The sequence below is a fragment of the Bombus vancouverensis genome, unplaced genomic scaffold (assembly GCF_051014615.1).
Source record: "Bombus vancouverensis nearcticus unplaced genomic scaffold, iyBomVanc1_principal scaffold0031, whole genome shotgun sequence".
Taxonomy (NCBI): Eukaryota; Metazoa; Arthropoda; class Insecta; order Hymenoptera; family Apidae; genus Bombus; species Bombus vancouverensis.
The window spans coordinates 545,097-567,754 of record NW_027468922.1 but is presented as its reverse complement, the minus strand read 5'-3'; the positions used below and the strand labels follow the sequence as shown (position 1 = coordinate 567,754).

The 22,658-nt window shown below is 34.6% G+C and overlaps 1 long non-coding RNA gene and 1 pseudogene across 2 annotated transcripts; one reads left to right on the top strand and one right to left on the bottom strand.

The window, feature by feature from the left end:
* Positions 1–11,269: 11,269 nt before the first annotated feature.
* On the bottom strand, positions 11,270–21,657 carry LOC143302427 (solute carrier family 22 member 3-like; annotated as a pseudogene). The gene is made up of 10 exons (XR_013061055.1): positions 21,391–21,657; positions 16,507–16,767; positions 16,010–16,205; positions 15,428–15,680; positions 14,283–14,475; positions 14,071–14,176; positions 13,235–13,338; positions 12,955–13,169; positions 12,384–12,559; positions 11,270–11,925 (listed from the first exon to the last, which is right to left on the bottom strand). The product of XR_013061055.1 is annotated as a solute carrier family 22 member 3-like (transcript).
* On the top strand, positions 14,266–14,701 carry LOC143304346 (uncharacterized). The gene is made up of 2 exons (XR_013061056.1): positions 14,266–14,344; positions 14,562–14,701. It is a non-coding gene; the product is annotated as an uncharacterized LOC143304346 (long non-coding RNA).
* Positions 21,658–22,658: the final 1,001 nt, after the last annotated feature.

Genomic DNA, 22,658 nt, shown 5'->3' with positions numbered 1-22,658 from the left:
TAAATTCACACCTCCTTGATACTAGTTTTCGACTATCAATTAGTTTGAACAAAAAGGGAAAAGAGCCTAACGGCAGTCGATGACGTTACTGTGAAATATGTTATGGTATTTAAATAATCAGCCAGATAAAATTCATATTAATCATTATATTATATTATCGATATTCGTTCATTTACTCGTGCTAATTGCAAAATAAAATGTTCTCTTTTCTTGAATAACACCTACATCACCGTCTGCGATATTTAAATTTCTTATTTAATGCTTATTTAAAAGTCAGGTACCTTTTTAATTCCTCTCAAGTTAACCGAGTAAATTTACTCGTTATAGTTGTAACATAAAATGGCTATTTTCTTCAATACCACTTGCATCGCTGTACGTGATACAAATATTAATTATGTATCGAATAATATGTACCAATTGGCTGTAATCGCGGTTAGGTATTTCTTCGTTTGATCTATCAAGAGATCTATTAGGCTATTAGCGAAACACTTATTGATTCCTCAAAGATGTATCTTAACTTAAATCTTAAAGATTAACTAAATGATTATATTTGATTAGTATTCGACAGTGTCTATCATATTCAGCCATCTTCTTTTATAATTGATACTGCTCGGATCAATTATTTTATAATAAATTGCAGATTATGCCACGGTATATTATAAGATATTTGTCTATAGCTCTTTTTTTCTAATTCATTGATTTTATTATTAGTCTCGTTGGTTTTTCCTGTGAGTATCTGCTGTAAGTACATTGGAAATACATAATGGATACATACATTATATATATATTTTAAAATATAAAAATAAAAAATTAACAATACTATTATAAATATTCCTATTATAATTAATTAATAATAATTTAATTAGATAATTAAATTAAAATAATTTATAAATATTTAACGTAATAAAATAAAATTTTTTAATAAAATTGATAATAATTGAATTATCTTGTATATAAGTATATATTAATATATAATTATTAATTTTAAATATATTGATTTTAAAATCTCTATACATATATTTAATTTTATAAAAAAATTAAAATATAAATATAAATATTTTAACTTTAAATTGAAAAAAATGTATTATATATAATTAAATATTTATATATAAAAATTAATATAAATTATAAATATTTTATTATCTTGAGATATATAATTAAATTATTATTAATAATAGGTAATATTAATTTATAATTATTTATTTATATATATATATATATATACGTCGGGTTTACATTAGAATTAGGGTTAGGGGCGTGAAACGAATCTTCGTTTGGGTTACACGTTGTCGTTATGCAATAGAGAAGACATTGACTAGTGCAAATACGATTACCATAGAACCGGACAAGTAACCGTGGTTATTAGATATTCGAGAGACTAATGACAATGATCCTAGGTTCAATAACGAATCCGCGGACAACGGGACGGTAGTCGTACGCACTCGCAAAAAATCTAAGTCGGATTCTGTGTTAATATTCGCTGACCGTAAGGAGTTAATCCTTTTTTGTCGATGAGACTGCAAGAGAGAGAGACTTTCCGACCCGGTGATCCCCCAGAGGAAAAATATGACGGGGTGTGTCTAAGGACACGAGATCATCGGATTCGTCGGGGACATCCTACGTTCGGAAAGTAAGGGAAATTGACGTTGCTGCTAATTGGCCAATCTCTATATCGGTAGTTAGAAAAGGATGCTAGCCGCCCTTGAGGGAGGGTTGCTAGTGGGAAACGTCGTTCGTGGAAAAATAGGTCTCTCCTGTCTTCCCGTAACTGGAACAAAGACTGTGTATCTGTTGAAGGATTTTAGGTAACTAGATATTAGTGTTTATGACGGTCCTCGGGCTAGCCGATCACGTACTGTGGAGACGCGTCGACATCTGGTAAACATCCTGCCCGGAGAATAGGATCTGCGTGTGGCGAGCTACGGGACAGAAACCGTTGGAATGTTTACTGGCATGTGCCGCTACAAATCTTTCTTTTAAGGAGAGCTATAGGATTACTTAATGCCTTTGTTAGATGGAGAGTTCGTCCCGTTGACCGTGTGACACCAATTACCTCTCAGAGAAAAGACATCCACTCCCGACTGTCGGACGCCAACGCCGCGACGCATCTTAGTCCCCATCAGAGATAAGGCCCCAACCCCGACTTTCGGACTCCTTGGAATCCACACCAAACCCCCCAACATCCCCAAGCCAGGGTGTATATAAGCCGAGACTTCACCCAGCCCGGGGAGTTCTCGTTCTAGTTGCTGTTCTTGTACAACACCCCTTTCTCTGTTCAACGTTATTCTACTGTAAGTGCCAAAGTCATAATAAAGTTCGATAAAAGAGAATTAATAGTTGGGCTACGACTCAGCTTTCTTTTCTCTCGCAACCCAAGTACCAACTTTACGTGACATTTTGGCGATCCGTGCCAGGATCCATCAACTTCAAGAAAACGAAATTACGCATTTCGGCATACGTGCATCATTGAAGATTGAGGGATCAGCGGACCTCTGCAGATCAGCTCACTTTGCGTGAAAACGACTTCTACGGAAAGCGGACTACGCTCATCACCAAAATTGAAACAGGTCACGAAAAGAAGAATATTCAGGTAAAGAACTGGATTCTTTTAAATATTATCGTACTCGTCGCAATAGCTTCGCTAGTACAGACTCCAACAACAGTACAATAACCACTATGAGCAAAAAATCAGAAGACACATCTTCTGTTAGCCCTATGGCTACTGGTGTGGATCCAAGTATTCGGGCCTTACTAGACGCTATGCAGAAGCAGAACGAAATCAAGTTAAGAAAACTGTTAAAGGAGACTATTAAAGCAGCGACTAGTCGGAGTTATCAGGGTAGTTTAGTTTCTAATAATGTGAACAAAAGCTTGGAGAAAACAGACGTTACTGTAGGAAATGAAGAAATGGTTTTGAAAGAATTTTCAAAAGAATTGCAGTCTAATGTAGAAAATTCTTATGAAAAGAAAGTATCAATTGACACCGCTTCACAAGATTATATTTTCATTAAAACAGACTTAATGTTTGATGTCAATAGCTCAACAGAATACCAGAAAGAGTCTGTGAAACGAAGGACAGAAGATATTGCAGTATTGTATAATGATTTGTCACCATCTTCGTTACAAGATACTCAAAATTTACAAGAATGGTTTGACAAAAAAAGTAAAAGTTTAGGAGAAGCAGAAAAAGATCATAACAAGAAGGATAATATTTCAATGAGAAATATTTTGGACGGCGATACAAATAAAGAAAACCAAATTGAAACGAAGGAATTAGAAGCAGTTAGTAAATCAACTGCTGAAAATGATACAAAATCAATAGACAACGTTGAACAAAATATATCATTAGAATCCATACAAAAAGCAAGAGATAATGCTTACAATAATGAACATTTGCTTATAGAAGAAGACCAAATGATGACGGCGAAAAATGCGTGTGACACTACAGAATCAAAAACTTCAGCAGATCTTATGTCGAGAAATTTAGATGCTAATACACAAGAGAAGTCTTTAGAGAATAAAGATGACAAGAATCCATCTCCATCTATGTTAGATAGTAGTAAACGGAGCAGTCGTTATAATGTTGCTGCAAAGCCTGCTACTTCGCCAAAATTTGAAGAAATTGTTTATAATCAAACCAGACAATCAAACACAAATAAAATTTTGCGAAGTGCTTTAAAGACGAAATTAATCGAAGACAAGTCTGAAATAATTAATAAACAAAAGGCATCGGAAAATGTAGAAAATAAATTTGCCAAAAAAGAAAAAAGAGGTGTTAAACAATAATCAATTTCAAATAGTGAAAACGAAACAACTGATACTCGTCAACGAAGGGAAGTTCTTTTAACGAACACAGCTAGTGATAGCGATAGGTATAAATCTGTAGAAAATGATAATGCAGTAACGGGTGTAATAGCAACTGATGAAGCGAAACATAGAGGCAGACCTAGGAGATCGGATAAAGTCGAAGTTAAAAAAGATGAAGATACAAGGAAGATCCTACAAAATGAGAAGGGTGGATTAGAAGAACAAAGAAAACTCGAAGAAGATACAAAAGAAGAAACTACAGAGACAGAAGTCAATTCAAAAGGTATATTCAATAATAAGTGAGATTTACTTGATACCGAAAGAGCTTTTGAAATTAATGATACGGTTCAAGATATTAAATTTACTGAAGGTAGAAGCCGCACTCAAAATGATATGGAAGATGTAGTAGAAGATTCACAAGAATTATCTAATAAAAGTAAGTTATCAGAAATAAGGATTGCACTTAACAAAATTGAATATACAAAAACTATTTTACGGAATAAAAAGAATTCGTTAGAAAGAGAAAGAGGAATAAGAGAAAAGAAGAAAATGTACAGACAGAAATTATTTCAAAAAATATATCAGATGATAAATGTGATTTGCTTTAGAAAAAAAAAAAGAATATTATCCACAAACTACATTAGGAATTTATCTATTTTAGTGAGGAGAAAGAGAAAGGATAGAGGAGTTGATCAATAGACTGTGGATTTTGAAGCGTTTATGAAAAACTTACAATTTTAATAAAATATTCAATGTAAAGTCTTTGTTATAATATTCAGATAGATAGATGAAAAAAAAACTGAATTTGCATAATTACTCATGGCTTATTGATTAATCATGCGACTCGTTCAGAGGTAACTCGAGTTGTAAAGGCGACAATTTATTAAAAATGGTATATCTGACGTACGATGCATTTGCTCATGTTAAACTATTTAAATAAGTATAAAAATCACGCGAAAAAAAATCTACTGAGAATAATGTTGAACTAGTTAATAATAATAAATCATATAGTGAAACACAAACCTTAAATCAAGATTTTAAGTTCAAAAAAAAAAAAAAAGAAAAAAAAGAAGAAAGAAGTTGATAAAATGACAGCAACATGTAGCAGCAGGCGAGAGAAAATAAGCCAAATTTCTAAAAGAAGAAACGATACTCAAGAACTCGAAATTTCTCGAGTGGATATGCTAAACAACGAATTTAATGAACAGTTGAAAGAACGTGAAACAGCAATAGAAGACTTACATCAAATGTTAAAGCATCAATCGGAAATTCATAAAGTTACCTTAAATGAAGCAAGTTTGAAAATAGGAGAACTCTCTGATAAAATAAAATGTTTTAAAGGAAAAGATAGCCAGATACCGAAACGTAATGAATTACTCGAAGAAGAACAGAATAAATGGAGAAGTTTAGAAAAAATGATTACAGAAAAACTTGAAGAAGAAAAATCCCGTTAGGAAACAGCTGAAGACGAAGTGAGAAAGCTTTCCAAATATAACGAGCAACTTCTAAAAGATTATCAAGAAATCCATAAAAAAAAAAAAAGAGAGAAAGGAAATACGCTGAGGTTGTTCATCATAATCACAGGTAAAGAATTAAACATGTACCTCAACTGAAAGATAAAATCAATCGACAGGATTTATATGCGAAGAACATAAGAACACAATATATAGAACAGCACAAGATGATCGAAAAATTGAGAGCAAAAGGAAAACGTGTGCATAATAAAGGTAAAGAGAACACATAATGTATCTCCACCAGGGGCGCATGATCCAAAATTAAATAATAAAATAAAAGGTTTTGTTACTGAAAAGTTAGAGAGATTTCATGACAACAAAAGCATTGCCTGTGCAGAGTGCAGTGTATCAATGTGCACTAAAAATGCAAGCAACGTGACGATTACTGTTAGAACACCACAAGCACCACGAAAACACAATCAAGACCAAACAAGATCAAGTTCAAAAGTGAAGTTACGTGAGCTTATGCTAACGACCAAAAATTGAATTACGATCCCGAGCATCAACTCGCTGATCTTCAAGTAGAATGTTCCGACAAAGACAGGACGACACAAGAGTTCGAGAAGCACATGGAGGACATGAAGGAGGAAGTGCAAAAATTAGAATTGCAACTCGACGAGTTACAAAAAAAAAAAAAAACACACACACGCACGTAAAAAGAGTTCAATCTTTTGGAATACAAATTGAAGAACTAACAATAAAATTAGAAGAAATAACATAAGTCACAAATATGAAGTTGACTTGCTGGAACAAAAAAAAAAAAAGGCCAAACTTAATTCATGTGTTAGTAATTCAATGGAGGAACGTGAAGCTGGAGCTAAAGATGCAAAAGAGATAAAATGTAGTTTTTGAACCACAAGGACAAATAATCTGCCCTTCAATGTGAACTAGACGAACTAAAGGGTGAATATGAAAAAGTGGGTGATTTTGGATATAAATATGAAGAAGAAACTAATAAATTGAAACTGGATTTTGAAAAATAAGAAAAATGATCCTTGTCAATGAAAATAAATTTGAAATATTGCGTAGGGTAGAAATTGAAGGTAAAGTAAAAGATATGAACGAACAAAATAATTTTCTTAGAAAAGAACTGGAAAACGTCCAAAAACTTTCCAAAGATGTTAATAATCGTTTACTCGAGGCGAACCAAGAATTAAAAGATTCACATAGAAAACACACTCTTATTTGAAAATTGAAAAAAAAGAAAAAAAAATATCAGGAAGAATTAGGTGATATATTAAAACTTCATGATGAAGAAAAATATAAACTGATACAGCATTGGTGTTCTGTAGAATGTCAAACTGCCATAAAGGGTTACATTGATGGAAAAGTGCAGTAAATATTTAAATAACAATCCATGACTTCTTAAGTAATTGTAACAATCTTGATGTTTTACTATGGAACAACTAGATGAAGTGCACAGTGACATTAATAAAGTAGAATCATCGATAAAAGTAGATGTATCTTCTTCATTAATATCAGAATCAACGACTGATATTATAAAGAATGTGCATGATATTCCAGAAAATCAAAAAAAAAAATAAGTCACAGGAATGTACAGACATATCAATAAAATTCAAGATGGTTTAGTAGTAAATAAATGTGATGTAACAGATTTAAATAAAAACAAAAAAAAATTTTTAAAGTAAGGAAAGTAGTGAGACAGAGAGCATAAAGAACGCTGCGATTAATGAAGTAGAACAAGAAATAATAAATAAGGACCCACAAATTGATGATCAATATAAAAAAAAAAAAAAAAGATGAGAAATTTCAAGAAGAGCAAGCAGAGAATACAACTGAGATTGGAGATCATTCAAGATATGCAGGTGACACATCTTTAGATAAAGAAAATACGAACGATGTTGAAATATTTAATACAAATGAGGGTGAACAAAACATTGAGAAACACAACGTTTGTATAGTGTTAAATATAGATACAGTTAGTGTTACTAATGCTCAGTGTCAAGTATTAATTAAAACACTTGGTGAAACTTTTGATGATAAAGCCCAAACATTGCATGTCACGGATACAGACACAGATTTGTCTGAACTAGTTGATAGTAGTTCAGAAGTAATGGTACTGACTGTAGAAACTACTATATATTAATGATATGAATGAAAGTACAGAAGAAAATATTGTTTTAACTGTACATGAAAAGGATGCTGTTGTAAATTCCAATGAAGAAAAAAAAATGTTTCTGCAGAACAAAAAGGAATGAAGAACGCTGAAATTGTAAATGAAGAATTTAATTCGATAGGTTAAGCACGAGAAAGTGATGGAACAGTTATAGAAGTAATTTCAACAGAAATTGTGGCCCAAGAAGTTTCTGAAAATTGTAGCCAGAAATACAATTATGACATATTAAATCATACAAAGACAAGAAACGATTCTATAACTCCTATTACCTCAGGAGTAATTAGTGATCTAGAAACTGCAGATGACATTGATATTAAAGAAAAGAATAACAAGAAACAACAAATGGAAATGGCAAGATTGATCTTTTGATAGTTCACATAAAATTAATTTAGAAAAGAAAATTATTCATAATAAAATTGTCGTACTTATACATGTTGCTAATACAGAAGGAAGGAATAAATCTATAAGTGAAGCAGATAAAGTGCGCATAACTAACAAAAGAAGTGTCATTCAGGATATCTTTGATGATTGGGGGCATTGAAAATGCAGAAGATGACAGTCAGTCGGTATCTAAAGCTCCAGATACTGTGGAAATTGAATTGAAAAGTTTACTAAATGACACAAAAACACGAACAATAGAGGAAAGCACAGTTGTACTGGTTGAAGAAGAAATTACTTGCATGGAAAAAGAACCAGTTGTAGATGCTGAAAAGGCTTTAGAAGTTGCTAAACAAAACAAAGAAATGCAAGTATCAAAGGAACAACTGGATAACAATCAAACTATAAAGAAACAACAAGATAGTATAAAACCATTACTCAAAGACCACTAACTCATTCTATATCACAGGCTGTTAGAAAGTCTACAAAAGATTCAACACGTGATACTGCGGCATTTCGTCAAACTTAGCAAATTATCCCTATTAATCGTAGTCGAAATTTAACCAGCCAACAACCTTCACAGGTTGAAATAGCAAAAGCATATACCACGACGAAGAAGAACAAGTACAAGTCGAACCAGTCAGAGTCCAATTCCATCGCTCCATACTGAGGAAACACTAAGATTTTGGAGGACCAAAATCAATCTAAAGAGGGGGGTATGTGACATTAATCAAATCTCACCTACATCAGTGATAATACATCGACACCCGACCTTCGGACACTTTTGGACACATCACCACCTTACCATCATAGCATACACCAAGGCTGTGACGCACCTCCGTCCACATCAGAGATAGGATATGGACCCCCGACCTTCGGACACTTTTCTACATCATAACCTACACCTAGCCCCTCAACATCCTAAAACCAAAACGTATATAAACCGAGACTTCACCCAGCTCGGGCAGTTCTTGTTCCTCTTCTAGTTGCTGTACTCATACAACCCCTATTCTCCGGTTCGGTGTTATTTTGTAAGTGTTTATAATAAAGTTTTATAAAGGAAAATAATAAGTAGTTGGGTTACGACTCAGCCTTCTTACTACCACCCAAGTACCAACTTTACGTGACAGGAGCCGCCTCGGACCTAAGACTGATAATATAGGACTTGGGTTAAGTAGTAGAAAGGTAGTCGCGATACACTGTGTGGTTTTTAATAGTTCTTACACACGGTGTGTACGCGAACCTTTCCCACCAAACTAGATTAAGAGTGGGGCCGCTCCACTGGGATACGTCGCAAGAGAGGGTAGGAGATCCGACCGGCCTTGGATACAGTGTCCGGCCGTGGGAGGGAGGAATCCGTCTTCAATGTCTCTGCCATGTACATAGCTTTGTTTCCCCCTCCTTCCATTGTGTCTAAGGCATGAGCCTGCTAGTTAAGCCTTACCGATGTGTCCACTAGCAGGCTCTGGACGAAACACACTTTTTTTCTTCTTTTTCTCCGTCTTCCTTCATATATCCGTGATAATTGTAGGCTGCTGGCTGTAGATGTCGCTTGCCGGGGTGTAGTACTGCTGTATTTCCTTCTTATTTAGATGTCGTGGAAGAAAAATCGGACTTTGGAAAAGTACGAGGCGCCGGGATTTGAACCCGGGATCCGAACGTTTGTACTCTATGGCGCTAACCACTGCGCTGCCGTCGTCCGACACTAGTTGGTTTCGAGTGGTGAGATTTGCGTTCTCGTGTGCCGCCACGAGAGGAAATCTCAGTGTGGGTGTGCTTTCTGAACGAAGAACGCGGATTCGTTGTTCACACTTTTCGTTAGGAAAGTGAGGGTGCCCATTGATTATAGCCAACGTTAATGAATGAAGATAGGACGAGGAAGCCTCCTACCAACGTGGCTCGTGGGTGACATTGTTTATTGGAAAAATAACTACCCGCTTTCTCCGTTATTTGTAAGAGTGCGCAATAAACCTAAGCATTGTTCTAAGGACCATCCATAAACCGAAAACACTTACAGGGTTAGAGATTCCTTCAAGTTATTAAGATTACGTCAAAGGATTCAGTTTATAGTATATAGTATGTAGTAGATCAGTATATAGTATATAGATATAAGTTTCAGACGGCGCACGGACCATCGTACGCGCCGTAACATAGAGAGTTATAAGAATATACATAAAATATAATTAAACATCGCAAAAGTAACTTAATTAGAAATGACTAGAATGTATGATGTATAATATAATGAATTCAAATTGTCTAAAAAATATTACAAATTTATAGAGATTTTACTATAAAATGCTTTTAACAGAAGCTGATACAGATATAGCATTTTCAAGCATTTACGAACATTAATGTACGAATTTGAAATTAGCAATATTGAAGCGCGGTACTCGGAAAGAAGAATGTACATGGATAATTGTATGCACTAATCAACGATACGGTTATAATTGCATGCTTGATAGAAAAATATCATCGTAAAATTGATATGATTTCATGGAAACGCGTCTAACTTGGTATCTCGAAAGTATCTTAAGCAAACTAATTAGCGTGCCTGTTATGTCTTTTAAAATGTAAATTAACATGTAACAAAGAAACCTTCATCAATTTGATTCGCTTCAAACTGCGCAAATAAGTAGTATAAATAATATTTGTGATAGATTTGGCATCAATTCCATGTTTCCTTTAATATTTGCCTTTAGAAAGTCCAATTCGTTTCACGATTATACAAATTACTAAAAAAATGTCTATATTAGTAATTTATTTATTTTGCATTAATCGTGACATGTTAGTTGCATTATGTTATATGTAAACTACCACAGAGGAAAAATGATAATCTTTCAGTTATTAGTTTTCTGATTTTAATGTCATTTTATGAGTACTTTAACACGAGGTACTTGTAAATGAAAACAACCAATTAGGTCTAAAAACATAAGCCCGTTACCAAAACTCTTATTAAATTGAACAAGCTTTTCAAAAATCGAACGTGTATATTAACGCGAACTTATTATTTGACTGATTTGACTGGCATCCGAAATTGGTGAGATCATATGAAATTTTGCTTTTCGCGGTTCGGTGTATAAGAACGCGTCACCGATTGCTCAACTTTCGATATAAAAAGCGGATCAAGTCTACCGGATTATCCTACAGACACGCATTAATTCGTAAGAGTTAGTCATCATCTGGATAATAATTATCTGAAGAAACTTTCAACGTGAAAATATAAAATTTTCATTGATTACATATTGCGTTCGCCATAACTGAAAAAATGGTAAACCTTCGATCTCATCTTTCTAATACACATTTTCTTTACCTCGTGATAAATAAATTCTTGGAAATTTAGGAAAATTTGCAGTGATCACTTTAAGGAATTTGACAAATTTCCAACGAGACTATGTGACACCGTTAGGTAAAAGAGATTCAAATGTAATAGCGATATTAAACGAGAAATCTATAAAGGTGTCATTAGAAATTCTAAGAATGTCTCTGCATCTTTATCTTAGGTATTACGCCAATAGTTTTCATTACCGTGATGTAATATTTATCATGCTTATTTTGTACGTAAAACGAATCGTTGGAATATTCCCGAAGCTAACGAAGCATTTCCCAAAAGTTAAACCGAAGAAATTAACGCGAATAGTTAAGTGAAATTTTTCCATTAACTTGCTCGCTCTTTTTAGAATTAAGGCTTACAAATTCTTAAACGTAAACGATAAAAATAAAAATTAATGTAGGAGAATAGAAAAATAATATGTTCCGATTTTTTCTCGTACAAAAATCGTCAGACTGATCCGCTTGTAATATTGTTACTTCTAAAAAAACACGAATCCTCCTTCGTGTTTTTTAATTGAATTATTATTAAAAATCAGATAATTATCGTTCACAGGAGTGATAGTGTTGATGTCCATTGAAGTGTGTCTTATGGTAGCAAGGCAACGACCAGAAATGTTGGTCCCTTCCGAATTCTTCGCCTTGCTTGATAGTCTGAGGAAGATTCTGGCCGACAGTTTCCGGCAGGAACAAAACCAGTGCAGCGCCAAAAAAGGACACCGTGCTGATAATGAGCATTGGAAATCCCTCCCAAATTGCAGCCTAATGAACAAATATTAATTTATATGAACAAAGGTTAAATACCATGAAAATCTGGTCAAAGTATTTCTCATTTAAAAAGTTTCATTAGAAAGTTTCAACCAATATAGTTTCATATCTTAAGTTATTCCATCATTTTTTATTTTAAATTTCAATTTTTTGATTAAAGATCAGTTAAAGAAAAGCGTTGGTTGCAACTTCCAAAACGGGCTTTCTAGAAAGTGAGAAATATTTTGATCAGATTTTTATAATATTTAACTTCTTCAGGAAACAACTTGTTTTAAGGTAAGAAAAAAACTATTTTACATTTTCATGAGAAAATTTACATGAGAGCTTTTTCATAATTTCTAATAGCGCTTATTGTATCTTTTGGAATAAATTAAAGAGAAGTTGAACGTGGATGTGCTTAGCGGTGTTTCAAAAATGTTGTAACAACAATAGTAGTATAAATATTTATTTACCGAGTCAGTGATATATGGCGCCAAAGAGTGTGCAACTATTCCGAAAATATGAATGAAAGATACGCCCTGCGATCTGACTGGCGTGGGCAGAAGTTCTGCTGCATACTGAAGACCAACATTGGCTGCCATGTTCAGACAGAATCGCGACAATATTGACATTACTAATTTCGCGAGCACTGGGGAATAAATTAAAAAATACAAAATTAATCCTGGATACACAACACTTGATTGTAAGTTTAATTAAAAATATAGTCCGATCGAAGCTTAATCAAAATCAAATTAAAATTTCACACAAACTTTAAACTTCTATAAATCTCCAAATTCTAGAAAACCAACATATAGAAAATTATTGCTTCTAAAATGTGCACACCTCTTTCAATTTCGCCACTAAATTAATTCCTAATAATTCCTAAATTCTAGTTCCATTAAAATAATTATTTTCCAAGATTAATACCTTCGAAGTTGCCAAAATTCTTTTACATTCATCATAAACTTAATTTCAGATTTTTCTCAATAATACGTCATTATAATCGTTTTAATTTTACTTTAATAAACAGATCGATATATTTACTGGAATGCAGCATAAGTTCAGCGATACTGAGTACACAGGTAATTGCCATCGTGAGAAATCCGCAGAGTCTACGACCCCATCGGTCGAGCAACAGGGCGAGTAATAACCCAGCTGGAAGTTCTGTGGCACAGGCGATCGAGAACGACACGAACACCGAGCTCTGGACAAGTTTTAATGAATACACGTGACCGTCGAACGGGATCAGGGTGAAACACCTACAAGATTGTATCGGTTATTTATGAAGGTTTTCTCGCAACATGAACTCGTATCTTATACTTGCCAGAATGCAACTAGAAGAATAGTGTTTCTCGCCAACCGTGGCGTTCTGAACAGATCGAGCAGCGTCGCTGATTCTTGAATTTTGTCCGGTGCCTCCATGTTACTCTGCAAGAATTTATTTCGAGAATAATTAACGAAAGATATAATACGAGTCGTGCCTTTAGCCCTTACACAGTTCAAAATTCATAACACACTGAAAAGAAATTTTATTTTCATTTTATTCGTCATTAATAGATAGCACGAACAGTGGCACTTTGCATTCTGTTTTATGGAATTAGTCGGCATGGCTTTTGATATCGAGATTTATTAATATAATGGGTGGTTGGTTGATTAAATACTTTTCTGATCCGAAATACAGTCGGGAACAAAACTAAGTGGATTAGTGGAGAAAATGTAAAAATTCATTTCAATCATTTGCTGAACTATCTGCATATTATTAGAAGGAAATATAATAAATAAAACTCAAGTATATGAGGCTGATACTAATTTGATTATACTTTCTTCACATCTATTTCCATTAACTATAGCAGCTTATTTTTATCCCCGATTGTACTTGTAAATTGTAAATATTTTATAATTTCTATATAATTTCCCAGATTGACTTCAAATTTTGTACGAGATCGATATAATACCACAATGGAATCGCGACAGTCAAGTTTCATTTCATATTTCATTTTTCATCGCGTTTCATTTTTAAAACCTGTCTATGCATGTTAAAATACATTCGCGAGTCTGTGTGTTTTCGATGTGAATCAAATATATCTGTCAGCACAGATTCAAGTACTGTACCGTATGATTTCGCGTAAGCTTTCTAGAATTCTATTTGATCGAACTTACGACTAATATATCGTAAATACGCGAGTCTGGATTTCTACGATTGATCCTAGCTATTCTCCGTAGTTTCTCAACAACCTTGTCCATGATCCCGTTGGAAACGTACCAGCTTGAACAGAGAAAATACGAGTGATATGGATCGATAAGTAAATTTGCATAAATCTCAAAGCGCAAGTTGAGAATTCGAATAATCGAACAATTAGGAGTTTACTTACCGGGCGCTCTCGGGAAGAATCCACGGTGTGATAGCGACAGATAACAGCGGTATGGCAGTAACGTAAGTAAAATATCTCCAGTTCGCGATATAATAGGCTATCCATGGTAAAATTGTACTGGCCACTGCGAAGTATACGCCAAAGGCGATATTCACGACCAACGTTCGTTTCGAAACAGCCATATATTCGAGCACTGCGGGATAATTGATCGTCGATGACTCTCGGAATAACTGATTATTATATCAAGATACTTAACGACGATTATTCTTTATGTTGCAGTAATAGAACATGGAAGATTTATCGAGTGAAACCGGTTATTATTAATATGGAGCAATTGATGACGAGCCGAATGAACGATACCATCAACATAATTGTAGGATAATTGTAAGATTATAAATATAATTCCGATTTTAAATTAATCCGTTTACTCTGCAAACGTGAATGTTCCGAGTTTGAGCTGGTCCGTATAACAAAAAGCGCTACATAATGCACGTGTTTTGCTTCTAACGTATTTAAACGAATTACGTGTTGAAAATTTTGTGATAATTTTCATTTCGAACGAATATACAGAGTGGTTGGTAACTGGTGGTACAAGCGGAAAGGGGGTGATTCTACGCGAAAAAAGAAGTCGAAAATATAGAATAAAAATTTTTCGTTCGAGGCTTTGTTTTCGAGAAAATCGACTTTGAATTTTCGCTCGATACGCGTGCACTTTATCGCGTCTCGTTATAACGGATCTCACTGTAGATCGTTGTCTCGATGGAAGAATTAAAAAAAAAATTTGTATTCTATATTTTCGACTTCTTTCCGCTTATACCACCTGTTACCAACCATCTTGTATAACTCGATTTAAGAATATCAAGATATAACTATCCTCGACGACATGAAAATCGATGAAACGATCTTTAACAATAACAAAATCAATATATTCATCTCTGGTGGTGGCAAAAGCTCTTGAATCAAGAACTCGAGCCGTATAGTTCAATCGAGTACAGCAACGTCAAAATTATCTTCGAGGAACAATTCATCAAAAATTTCTCACGCAACATCATCTTTCACGTAATAGAAACATTGACTTCATACTAACGTTATCTCTCGCGTGACTGAAACATTGGCTTATCGGTCGAACCTCTCGCACTTTCTACTTCGTAGAAGGCTTACCGATAATCCTTCTTCTAGTCCAGTGAGAAACCTACAGACGGCGAATGACCAAAAACTATTTGCGCTGGCAGTGAAAATGGAGGCAAAAAGGGCGATACCATTGCAGAACATTAAAGCTGGGATACGACCCTTGTGATCGGCGATCCAACCGACTAGGAAACCACCGATGATGGATCCGCAGAAGAAGATGGCCTGCGCCGTTGATACGAGGTATTCTCGGTCGCATACCCAATCTAGCTAATCACCAAGGTTAAGAGTTAGTCAGCGAGAAACCAGATTCATATTTTTCAGAATATAATTTTAATCCTGCTGCGGTCTTCGAATTTTTATATCTCGATTCTGCTCGCAGTTCGATGAATGAAAGAGTTCTTTATGCTCTGAAAAAAACGTTCGCGTAAAATCGGAACGAGGAATTATCCGTACTAACAATTATCGTCTTATACTTTCTTTAAACTTAAGAAATTTACTATAACAAGGTTAGAGTAGATCGGAAATGACCCAAAGAACGCAGCAGAAGTGTAAGAATTTCGAAGCATGCGATTCAGACAACGATGTGAATACTTCACCTCAGTTCCTATACTAGGATATGGAATCTGCGTAAAATTATACTCTCATTGAGTACATTTTATCGTTTTGTTTGTTTGGAAGCCCGATGAGCTCAGGCTCTTATCGCTCTTCAACAGCTCTGTGAAGTTTACGTCCTTCCGTTGACATTGTTCGCAATAAGGATAAACGTTCGTCACTGGAATCGCTATCTTAATCCTAAACACCCCATACGATAGATGATTGATCATTTTAATTATTAAAATAAGAACCAAAGTCCAGACAGAGTAATCCAAAAATATCTTGTATCTTATCGTGAAATTTTTCTACAATATTTTCTAATAATTTTCGAAATGTTCGAAAATTCGAGAAATTCCAGAAATCGCGATATCTCGCATATTTTTCACAATATTTTAAAGTCACTTTCTACGAACAATCAAAAATATCGTTCAAAGTTTAAAGGAGCTTTCGTTGCTACGTATATCTCCTTTTCTTTCTTTCCTTCATTATACATACTTACCTCTCTTCTTCGGTGAAATTCGAGTTTACTAATTCGTCTATCCTGCACCAGTGTTCCGTGGGAATAATCGTAATGAAAAATTGCGAGAAATACAGAAACGCGTACGTCGCGCCATAAGGTAGTAACGACAATAACAACAGCCATTGATATCTCCCGTAGTCACCGACATATGGCAGAACATCATCGAAACTTTCCAATCTTGGTCTCAATCGAGTCGCTTCAGTGGGCAATATAGAGTTACTCTTCTCGTCCTTCATTTCGCTGAAACAGAATCCATCCTTGATTTCCAGGCGTAGCAGTATAAAAGTCGTATAACAAAGTTTTCAGTCTTCTAGTCTTTGAAATAAATGTCATTCGGCAGTTCCTTTGATGTTTCACATTCTGTAATTCCAATTACAAAGCTCCTTTCCTCTCCCACAAACAGGAAATTATTTTCTGACAGAACGCAGGAACAATCTTACCCGTCATTCACGTTTTCCCCTTCCATAGTTCGAGCAGCAAAGTCTCAATTATGATTTTAGATTTTGAAAGGCAACGGAGATGGAAGAGGAGACCCGATATGCTGATCGAAAGACGTTCGGAAATGAACTGAAAGAACGAGCGAAGTCCGGCAACTGTTCGCTTTGTTTTCGATTCGGTTAAACGTTAAATTAAGTGTAAGTGTTTGTTCGAGTGCCGGCCAATTACTGTGCCGGGAGTCAAGTGAATCGTGACACGCGACTCGTTCAAATTGAATTGCATACGAACCACGCTCGCGAGATCATCTTTAAAAAGGGCTGATTCGGTATACGCGGCGATGTCAACGTGATATCTACATGTCTGAGGAAAGTTTCGACGAAAGAAATAGCCTCGAGTGCTGGTTAATGGTGTTCGAGTTATCGTTTGGATATCGATATTATAGATTTGCAAATGAGATAGAAGAACCGAAGGAAAGTTTGTTGACTCTGTCATATTTAATTAAATGCAGGAGAAAGATTGAATGGAATAATTTTCTGATTAATATTGTTTGTTTATTACTCGTAATCCTCTTACCCGGCGACTTAAGGGTGACTTCCGGTTACAGTGCTTAACTAAACTAAGTTTTCGATCAATATATTGAACTCTATTGGAAAATAACCGAGAAAATTTTAAGCCATCGAAGGCTAAGAATAAATGAAATAATTGAAGGTTTTTCAAACCTGTTTTAACACTAATATCAGGGATATAAGAAGATGGTACTTCTGATGTATCAACGCAATTATTTGATTATTTACCATTCGTTAAAACAGACGGTCTTAGGGACTGAGGTGGTTAATTAGATATTGAAAAATTAAAAGAACGATTTCCAAGTTAAAAGTAAAATAATATATCGATCTTTCGCAAAATTTTTATATCAAATTGTTCATTTTTGTATCAGATAGAGCAAAAGGTTAAACTGATATGTTTACTTGAAAATGGATTCAGGGAAATTAATCATTTGCCAATTAAATTTAAGCGAATACGTGAAACAATATTATCATATAGAATAAACACGGAAACGAAACAGCTGACAGAAAAACCATCGATTTCGAGACATCGATTAGAATGACTAATGTCATTGTCAGGAGCGAGAAAGTGGTCGAGTGCTCTAAATAACTGACCTGTTTGGAAAATACGACAACGAGAAACGTTCGTGTCTACGAGCCATCGTGTCTACATAATAAATACTTGCGTGTGTACGTCTACACAAATGGCGGCATTTTTAAAATCAAAAATAGAGTATATTACCCTTGATCGTCCAAACGAAACAATTGCTTATAATTACAAGACGTTTGATACAGGACTTTGAGAAATCAATATGCTACAATTTGTTGGAAACATTTAGCTTGCACATAAATCACATATGAGCCAAACTCACGCGACTGATAACGTTACATTGCACTGAAACTGAGGACTCGATCGATTCTCAAAATTCCAAATACAGTCTTTTAAATTAATTTTCACTCATTATCAAGAATCCAATCAAAATTTCTTTTTCCTAATTTATTAGTAACATTCTTAGGTAGAACTAATAATTATCGCTTCTCTTTTATAAACGATTATCAAAGCGAAAAATTAAATTCAGTCTATAGAAGAAAATGAATACAGAAGTTGAAACCCTTATCTGTCACCAAACGATCCTTCTATGTCTAATTAACGATAGTCTCACGACGTCAAAGTGAAACTCCAAACTGATCGTTTCTCGTTGCTCTTTGTTCAAAATATCGATCACGATTAATCAGGCACTACCAACCACATCCACTAATATCACTGTCAGATCGATTAACAGCAAGTTATGAAATTAGTAATTAAGGGCACCCTCGATCAAACCATTTTTCTCTCTCAACGTCACACTAAATCATGTCAAATGTATCTTTCCGTTCCAAATGTCGTCGACTAACTTCCAACGAACAAAATGTCTCAATACACTAAGTTCGATACCTTCGTGTTCTTTGTGGAGATAACCGAATAATTTTTCCGTTATTGTAGCATTTTCGTTGCTGCTTATTAATTTAAAAGTAAAGAAATAAAATTAGTTTGAAAAAGCAATTAAAGTAATTCACGTGGGTTTCTTTGAAGACGGCGGAAAATCGATGATAAAACGAAATAGAAATAGAAATAAAATAAAATAAAATCTGCGATTAAACGCATAATTAATACATGTTATTTTGAAAAGGAAATTGACGATAAAATAGGCGAAAAACAGTTTCTATTAAAAAGGTTATACGAATAATCAACGCAGTTTGCTTCGAAGCAAAATTAGAATTGGCAATCGAGCGAATAATTGACGATTTATTTGGAAAAGTTAGCGGAATCAATGACTAAACAAGCGAGATTTCGTTAAACATACGATTTCCTTCGTAAAGAAAGAAAAAGTAGATTTGTTGATTACACGAATAATCGCTGCAGTTTATCTCAAAGAAGAAATAGCGCGGATGGTCATGTTTGACCATCAAGCGAGAAACAAGGTTTCTCCGGGAAAAGAAAATAAAATAGCTGATCGAGTAAATAGTAAATACAATTTACCTTGAGAAAGAAGCAGACTCGAGCAATCAACACTGTTTCCCTCGAAGAAACGCTAAAATTAATGGTCAAACAATCAAAGTAAGTAATTTTTCTCGAGGATAAAGTAGGATCAGTAGTTAAATCAACAAGATTGGTACAGCTTCCCTTCAAGAGACACTATGATCAATATTTATACAGGTAGTCACGGAATCTCCCTTTCGACTGATCCAATCATTGAGTGAAACGATTGTATTCGATGAAATTTTCCTCGAAAATGAAGCAGAGTCGCAGATCCTTACGTAAACGACCGATCAAGTTTCCACGGCAATAAACCTAAATTCCCTGGCTAATTGAAAATATAAAGGAGACACGACCACATTTCCATTTAAAGAAATGCAATTGTTAGTTAAACAACGATAGGATTTTCTTATTCGAAAAGAGAGGAGAAAAACGTCCGATGTTCACGAAGTCTTGTACAAATATGAAGGGGAAACCGGCTCGCGTATCGCTGATATAGAAGCTTGCTTAGCGAAGACGAACACGATACTCGGTGACACGTGTTTGCCAATAAAAAAGGAGAGAATCGAAGAGAAACGGAACCAAAGGAAGAAACGTTGATTGACAGTGGAACCGGCGAAACTAGAAATAGTTTGGAAAACTCGATTTTCCGATCGCGAACATCGAGGACCACGTGCTCGCGTTGCCATTGATCGAACTCCATTTAGGTTTGCGGCAAATCGTCGCAACAGCGACGTTGGTAGAACAGAGACACAGAGTTCTTCTGTCTTACAAAAAGCAAGGTGCATACATATGTATTTCCTTGTTTCTCCAAAGCATAGTGGCGCCACGCCGGAAACCGGTTGTCCGAAGCCAGCCATACTTTTCAATGGTGTTGAAATGAACTGTATTGTCGTCTTGTCGCGTACTAAAATTGCGATATATGGACGGTGTTAAAAATTGACGTTGAAACACAACTGATTTTTGCAATTTAAATAACGAATGTATTGAAACGAATTCAGTGGATTTTTCAGGTAAATTTGTCGTTTGTTTTACCGGGTTTGATCTTGGATCGACTCTAGTATATTTTTCATATTTAATTGAAATGGGGAATTGCGTTATGTTATTTGTTGATACTCTGTAGGTTAGAAATGTTAGCATCGTTATTTTAGAATTAATATTTACAAAAGGCATAAATGTAATTGAATTCTAAAGAGGATTAATTAAGAATGCTCAAGCTTTTTGTGAGATTGGTTTTTTCTTGCAAGCTACCTCTATAAATTAGACCTCTCCTGAAGGGACACGTAGTTTCGTCAACCGGTTTCTTCTAACAAGATTCGTAGAATTAGCTTTTTGCGAAGGGACTGATTTATGAATATTGTTTCTTCTGAAAAGACTGCTTTGTTACCATAAAAAATCAAGGACAGGTTTTCGTAGTTTATATTCACCGAAATATTCACACACACAATAATTTCGAACAGTACGATTAACAAATTACTAGATATGTCTGTACAAATCTCACCTTACGCTCGAAGATACAAGCAAAGCGAAAATTAAATTTCCAAAATCAAATATCAAGAACAGTAAATAACTATATGCAGAATATTCTTCTAGCGAAAGACAGACAGTCTCTACTCACTATGTACATACGAAGAGAAAGATACACACTACATTCCAAACACATGTCCAAAAACAGGAATGACCTCGTAACTTACATAACACCACAACTGAAGAAATTACACCATATAACATTGAATGTGACGGATGTAATATGGCACATCAATTATCGAACAAAAAGTTTCATAAAATTCAAGTTAAAAGAAATATGGGATCGCGAAACACACAAAGGGTGTGCATAAGTTATGTACGTAACTTCCAACTTACACACATGCAATAGGTTTAACCGTTACTGGCGTTGATAATAACAGAAGCACAGTCATGGATCCGTTACCATGTCTAGCGTTGTTTCAACGAGTTTCATTCCCACTTGATTTAGTGTCGCTCCTAACCGCTGGTTCACGCAACAGAGAAGGATAAAATGAACCACGACAGATATACAATTACATACTTACGTACTATATGGTTCAAAGTCTATAAATAATATTGTAGACGGTATAATTAGAGGCCTTCTGTACTATTTCCGCACGCAGTAACGTCCTAAACGTATACACGGAAAACTTTAAATCGTAGCACAATTGAAGCCAGAAGAAATTTTAAAGTGAGCTAAAAAATGAAAAACAAGCCGAAGATTCAAGAATAACAGAATTACACTGGAAACTCTATTTGGGTGGGGGGGGGGCGGGGAGGGTGCGTTTGAAAATCGATCGCGTATTACGCGGTAGGTAGTAGTTGACTGATATGATTGGAGTAATAAATGTCATTACGGATTATTTGATATCACTTTTGAATAAAACTTTTTGAATAAAATTCAATGTCAAGATTTATTCATTATCGATACTTATCTTGTTTACAGTAGATTGTAGAATCGAGATATTCTGTTCGTAATTTTTTATGAAAATGTTCTTCGCTTTGATGAAGAATTTTTATTTTTAAAATGATATAAATGTGATATCTCGACGATATAAACGATGCTTTTCTTTATCTGTATATAAACTAAGCAATTTCTAGTTTTATAGATTTTTACACAAAGTTCGTCAAAATCATACGTAAGAAATATTTTCTTTAGATCTTGTACCGATTTACTGAATTACATATAGTAAATCATGCTAATATTTAATAACTAAATATAACTAGATATAAGTAATTATATTAAATAACAAACGGGATCACAATATTGTTTATGGGTACAGAGACCTTAGAAAAATTATGATCGTAGTCACGTAATTACATTGATTCCTCAAGAATCCTGTCTACCTTGATAGATCATTAAGCAACGTGACTGGAATCGCATTGCGTCGTCGAAGGAAAATTTTTTATCTTTACTTTGTTGTATGAAAATGCTTTCACTGACTGTGTAGAGGTCGGATTGAGGGAAATCTGTGTTCGCTTCTGGTTTCCATAACAGTAGAACGATGGATCTTGAATAATAGATACATTTCTGTTATGTATTATAAACACGTAACTAAAGAGAATTCCATAATATTACCCAAAAACAGTTCATTCAATTTTAATTTCTGACTAGAAGAGACGAG